This window comes from Vulpes vulpes, chromosome 12 (assembly GCF_048418805.1).
Source record: "Vulpes vulpes isolate BD-2025 chromosome 12, VulVul3, whole genome shotgun sequence".
In the NCBI taxonomy this organism is placed as follows: Eukaryota; Metazoa; Chordata; class Mammalia; order Carnivora; family Canidae; genus Vulpes; species Vulpes vulpes.
The window spans coordinates 74,894,198-74,900,780 of record NC_132791.1 but is presented as its reverse complement, the minus strand read 5'-3'; the positions used below and the strand labels follow the sequence as shown (position 1 = coordinate 74,900,780).

The 6,583-nt window shown below is 46.6% G+C and overlaps 1 pseudogene; it reads right to left on the bottom strand.

Annotated features, from left to right (window-relative positions):
- Positions 1–3,143: 3,143 nt before the first annotated feature.
- On the bottom strand, positions 3,144–3,325 carry LOC112910340 (ATP synthase subunit ATP5MJ, mitochondrial pseudogene; annotated as a pseudogene).
- Positions 3,326–6,583: the final 3,258 nt, after the last annotated feature.

Genomic DNA, 6,583 nt, shown 5'->3' with positions numbered 1-6,583 from the left:
CCTGTCCAAGAACTATTACGACAGTGTCTGCCCGGGGCCTCTTCAGGGAGGTGACCTAGAAGAAGTCAGTATCAACTCTCAGCACACATTTCACTTTCCAGTGGGATTATATTAAGTAAAAGGAGAAACTTCCTTTTATTTCTGTCTGCTGTCTACAAGAGCACTGAAACCTCCTGGGATCTATGACACAGGAGTGTGTTGTTACTCCTGCTCTGAAGTGCTGCTGTTCATCACAGGGACAGCTTTACAAGATATATAACTAGCAAAGAATCGTAAATTATGACCTGCTGATTAGTATATCTATTATCTTCCTAAAGTATTATCATATTCTGATAATCAGTGATCATTCACCAAATGTATTTGCTTTCCCTTGGAAAGCTGGATCTGTAACTTGAGATCTGTAACTGGCCCAAAGGCAGTGCTAAACTGGTGAGCCACCCGGGCTGCCCAATATTTAAAAAGTTTTTATCAGGGACGCCTGAGTGGCTCAGTGCTTAAGCGTCAGCCTTCAGCCCAGGTGTGATCCTGGAGTCCTGGGATCAAGTCCCACTTTGGGCTGCCTGCATGGAGCCTGCTTCTCTTTCTGCGTATGTCTCTGCCTCTCTCTCTGTCTCATGAATAAATAAAATCTTAAAAAAATTCATCATATGCCTCTTTTGTGCCAACCAGAGGACTACGTGCCTTGTTCCCTTGCATTCTTATAACAATCATATTAACTACCTTTTTTCCTCTTGCTTTAACTGTACTTTGAGATAACTGTGGATTCATGTGTTGAAAGACATAATACAGATCCCGTGTACCCTTGACCCTGCTTCCTCCAGTGGTGACATCTTGCATAGTTATGGTAACCACGTGGGTACATTGTCACTGATGCAGTCCCTCAGGCTTTTTCAGATTTTACCTGTATTATATGCACACACTTGTGTATGTGCATACGTTTGTGTATTTTTTCCTGTCCAGTTTACATGTGTAGATTACCATTTCTTTTGAACATATGATGGAAAGAATGCTGACTTAAGTTATGGGAGGTAAATGAAGTATAGACCTGGTTTGAATCTAGGTCTGTTTGACTCAGAGTTTTGATTTTTCAAAGCAGTAGTGATGGGCACTCCTGGGTGGTGCAGTGGGTTGAGTGTCTGACTCTTGGTCTCAGCTCCAGCCATGATCAGGGTCATGATTTGGAGCTTCGTGTCAAGCTCCATGCTGAGCGTGGAGTGCGCTTAAGATTCTGTCTCCCTCTGCCCCTGTCCCCTGCCTCTCTGTAAAATAATCTTAAAATAACAGTCTTGATGAATAACAGTAATAATAACAACAGCTGAAGCTCACTGAGTTACATATGAAATAGACTATTTACCATGTGCCGGGGCTGTTCTAATATATTACCTCAGTTAACGCCCCCCCCAGAACTATACCTCATAAATTATGTTATAGCTGAACTAGTATTATTAATTAAACTAACCATATTTCCAAGGAACAAGGAATTCCCTTTACTGCTCCTGAAATCAATAATAAAATAGTGAGATTCTACCTCTTTTTTACATAATTTTCAATTTGAACCTCTGACCTTAGCCATTGATCTTGGCAATTGTCAAGTTTTTGAAGGTGTATGTATCTGTGTATGTGTAAAGTGAGGCCTGTATCATTATACACCGAATTCTGTTGGGGCACCTTACACACCCTTGTATGAGAAGCTGAGCAACTCGCGTCGGCTCAGGGCGTGATTCCGGCCCGGGATCCAGCCCCACGGGGGGCTTCCCACGGGGCTTCCCGCGGGGCGCCTGCTTCTCCCTCTGCCTGTGTCTGCCTCTGTCTGTGTCTCTCACAAATCAGTAAGTAAAATCTTTTACCAATAAAATAGAAAACACATATAAGAAAATCAACTTCTGAAGATGATCGATTTTTTTGAATTATACGGCCCCGATATGTAAACTACGGCTTTTTAAAATCATAAACAAGGAAACAATTTTAAAAGTAACAGATAAGTCCTAGGAGATGATGAAAACCAGCCCAGCGCGGCCCGCGCCGCACCCACGCCCCGGGAGCGCCGCTAGCCCGCCGCCCCGCGGTCCCAGCGCCGCCCGCCCCGAGCCAGGGCGCCGCGAAGTCAGCGCGCGGTCCCCCACGTGCCTCAGCGCCCGGAGGACGGACCCGCACCAGGTGCGGCGTGGCCGGAGACTCCCGAGCAGTCCAGGGACCCGCCGTCCTGCCGCTGGCGCTGCCCTAAACCCGAGCGCTTCCGCCTGCGCCGGTGCCCTCGCGGCTGCCCCGCGGGAGCCGGACCCCGCCCTCCTCAGTCCCCGCAGCTCCCCCAGGCCCCCAGCGCGCCCGTCCGCCCCGCACAGCCCGCGCCGCACCCACGCCCCGGGAGCGCAGGGTCGGGGAGCCCCCGCCGGCGACGGACGAGGCCGCCGCGCAGCCCGAGACCGTGCGCCCCGGCTGCCCGGGGTCCCTGCCCGCGCCCCGCCCGCGGCTCGCACCTTCCTCAGCGCAGACACCCTCGAGCGCTCGCAGCTCAGCAGGCGCAGGGCGACAGGGCGGGTCCGTCCGGCCGTCGGTCCGCGGGGCCGCCGCCGCGCTCCCCACGCGCTCCAGCCCGGCGCACGCTCGGAGCCCCCCGCCGGCGCCTGCGCACTGGGCGCCCGAGAGGCCCGGCCCGCTGGGGGGCGGTGGGCGCGCGGAGGCATCTGGGGAGGGGCCGGGCCCGCGCCGGGGAGCCCAGGCCGCGCGCCGCGCCCCCGCCGCCCCGCCGCGTCCCCGCCGCGCCCCCGCCGCGCCCCCGCCGCGCCCCCGCCGCCCCGCCGCGCCCCCGCCGCCCCGCCGCGCCCCCAGCAGAGTCCCAGCAGCTGTGTTCCAGGCTGTAACTTAGGTCCTTCACGGCATCTTCTGCCTTGAGTGCAAAGACAAGGAAAGAGCAAGCACACACCACCCCAGGAGGGTTTAAAAAATAATTATAAGCACAACCCCTTTTTGTTGCCCAATATTTTTGTTTGTTTGGTGTACCTCACAGATACCTTTATTCACGTCACAAAGGAAATGGCATGTTTACAAGTTACAGCAATGCTCCATGTTCGCATCTAACAGAGCTTCCTGAGATTCACAGCCCGACTGATGTTCCATCTCGGGTGTGTTCTAAGTAAAGCTGCTCAGTGATGACCATGAGCAGGTGCAGGGCTCGAAGCTGTCAGAGCTTTACTTCCTTCGTCAGCACTCCTGATTTTATAAATGATGAAGCCCATCAACCCCATTCCTACTCAAATCTCCTGATAAGCTTGGGTAGAATAGGGCTTCATGGGCTTCAAATATTTTTAAAAAGACTTTGAAACATTTGGTATAGGAGCCCTGGTGCATGCCTCAGGGATCTGCCCGGCCAAGGACTCGGAAAGGTCACTGGGTGCCACATTGCCCAGTTCTTAAAGCACTGACCCTGAATGAAGGCTCAGGAACCCCACGCACTTTCTGGTTACATTTAGGTAATTGAAAATCCAGTAGTCAAAATGTCCAGTCTTTTGTAATTAGCAAAGTTGTGAACATGACGTGAGGTTAATCGGTTTTCCTATCTAGAACTTGGGCCTGTGGCAGATGGTTTGCAGTGGTAGAGTGAATATAGTCATTAAAGCTTCGCTATTTTTCATCTCCCCTCCTTCTCACTATTCTGTAGACATTTTAGGGGAAAAAACCCTGTTATTATGTTCATTATATAGCTTGATGAATTTTCACAAAGTAAAACAATGTAAAAAGTCATGTAATGCAGATTCTTTGGGTGTTGTCCATTATGAAATATCTTATTTCTTTTTTTCTTTCTCTTTTCCCTCAATACTTGAAATACTTCCCTCCACTCCTTTTCCTGCTTGCACCGTTTCTGAGAAGTAGGATGTGATTCTTATCTTTGTTCCTCTATAGATAATGTGTTATTTTGCTCTCCTGCTTCTTTCAAGATTTTTTTTTGGGGGGGGGTCTTTGATTTTCTTTGGTTTGAAGATGATATTCCTAGGTGTAGATATTTTGACATTTATTCTCTTTGGTGTTCTCTGAACTTCCTGGAGCTGTGGATAGGTGTCTGACATTAATTTGGGGAAATTCTCAGTCATTATTGTTTCATATTTTCTTCTGTCCCTTTCTTCTCCTTTTGGTATTCTCATTATGTGTACGTTACACCTTTTGTAGTTGCCAACAGTCCCTAGAATTCTGTTCTCCATTTTTCATCTTTGTTCTCTCTGCTTTTTAGTTTTTGATGTTTCTATTGCTATATCCTCTAGCTCACCGATTCTTTCCTCAGTTATGTACAGTCTGTATAAACTTAGGAAAGTCATTCTTCATTTCTCTTACAGTGTTTTTTTTAATCTTTTTTTTTTTTTATCTCTAGCATTTTGGGAGGTTCTTTATTAGAATTTTTATCTCTTAGCTTACATTGCCCCTCTGTTCTTGTATGCTTTCTACTTTACCCATTAAAGTTCTTAGCATATTAATCATAGTCATTTCAAATACTCAGTCTGATGATTCCAATATCCCTGGCATATCTGGTGCATTTCTGGTGTACCAAGCATCCTGGTGCTTGTTATGCCCTTTCAAACTGTATTTTTGCCTTTTGGTATATCTTTTAATTTTTTCTTGATAATCACACATGGGTACTGGGTAAAAGCAACTCCAGTGAATAGGCCTCTACTGGTGAAGAGGTTTGGGAAAGGGGAAGCATTTTAAGTTTGGTGATTAGGTCTATCTCTCAGTGATCCTGTGTTTCTGGGCAGTGAACTTTGCAAGGGCTTTTCCGTTTCTTCTTCCCATTTAAGTGAGACAGGATGCCACCAATGAACTAGAGTTGGCTATTGTCTTTTTCCCAGGCAATTTAGCCTTTGATAATACCCCAGCAGCTTAGGTTCTGGTTAACTAGATTTCCCTAAGAACAGGCCTGTGAAGAAGAACAGAGCACTCTGGTTTATTTCAAAATGGTTCCTTATTCTCTTTCCTTGCAGGAAGCCTGAGGGGATTGATTTTTTCCCAGTATTTACTATGGGAATCTGGTTGAGCTCCTAGAGGTGAATCTCACAATGTTGTGAATCTTCCCCTCTGCCTTGGTCCCCTTGGAGTTTTTAACTCTGAGAGTTGTCTACACTGAGCCTCCAGCAATTCTTTCTTTTCTTTTCTTTTTTTTTTTTATTTATGATAGTCACAGAGAGAGAGAGAGAGAGGCAGAGACACAGGCGGAGGAAGAAGCAGGCTCCATGCACCGGGAGCCTAATTCCAGCAATTCTTTCAATTACAGTTCAAAATTTCTTACCCCAGCACTGGTTCTTGTGGCAATTTCTTCATGAGTCTCTGCTCTGGGAAGCTCTGGTGATCTGTGTTCACCCATCTCTCCAGTCCCGGCAGCAGTTTGTCTTTTGTCTTCCCCTCTCCCCCAAGGAGAGTTGTTGATTTTTTAGTCTGTTTAGTTTGTACTTGTTGGAACACAATGGTGACTTCCAAGCTCCTTAAACTTTCACCATCTAATGATTGATGTTCACTTGGTAGAGAATTCTAAGTTGTATTAATTTCAGTAATTATATATATATATTTTAAAATTCTAGACTTTCCACTTAATTTTTCACAGATTCAGTTTCTCTGGTGAAATCATCATCTTGATTCAGTTTTCCTGAACATACTAATCACAGTTATTTTATTTTTTTTAAAAGATTTTATTTATTTATTCATAGACACAGAGAGAGAGAGAGGCAGAGACACAGGCAGAGGGAGAAGCAGGCTCCATGCAGGGAGCTGGATGTGGGACTCGATCCGGGGTCTCCAGGATCACACCCCAGGCTGCAGACAGCTCCAAACCGCTGCGCCACTGGGGCTGCCCAATCATAGATATATTTTTTTTAAATTTTTTATTTATTTATGATAGTCACACACACACACACACACACACACACACACAGAGAGAGAGAGAGGCAGAGACAGGCAGAGGGAGAAGCAGGCTCCATGCACCGGGAGCCCGACGTGGGATTCGATCCGGGGTCTCGAGGATCGCGCCCTGGGCCAAAGGCAGGCGCCAAACCGCTGCGCCACCCAGGGATCCCCAATCATAGTTATTTTAAAGTCTGCGTCTGGTAGCTCAAATATCTGGATCACCCATAGGTCTGTTTCTGTTAATTCTTTTTTTGTGTGTCTCCTTATACACTTGGTAATCCTGAACTGAATGCCACACATTTTGTTAACAAATATTAGAGTCTACGGATGCTGTTATATTTTTCCATAAAAGATTTTGTTTGTTTTCTGGCCAAATAATTAGCTGATTTAAAGCTGAGTTTCTAGTCCTTGTGAGATCTGGTCCATTTTTGCTTTGTTCTAACTCTAGAGTGTGATCCTGCAGAGATTCTGCCCTGAAGTGGACACTAAACTTCTGATTTTATTCCCCAGTGTGATGTAGTGCCATAAGATATGCTTAGCTTTTCTGTTTCCCAGGAGCTGCTTTCTGCTCTTGTCTCTCCAAATTTGGCCACTTTGTCATACACATTGGTAAATGATTAGATTGATGTAAGTAGTATAGAAAGTCATGCTCACTTCGGTGATTTGTTTCTGCTTGGTAGCATCATGGTTTTTTTTA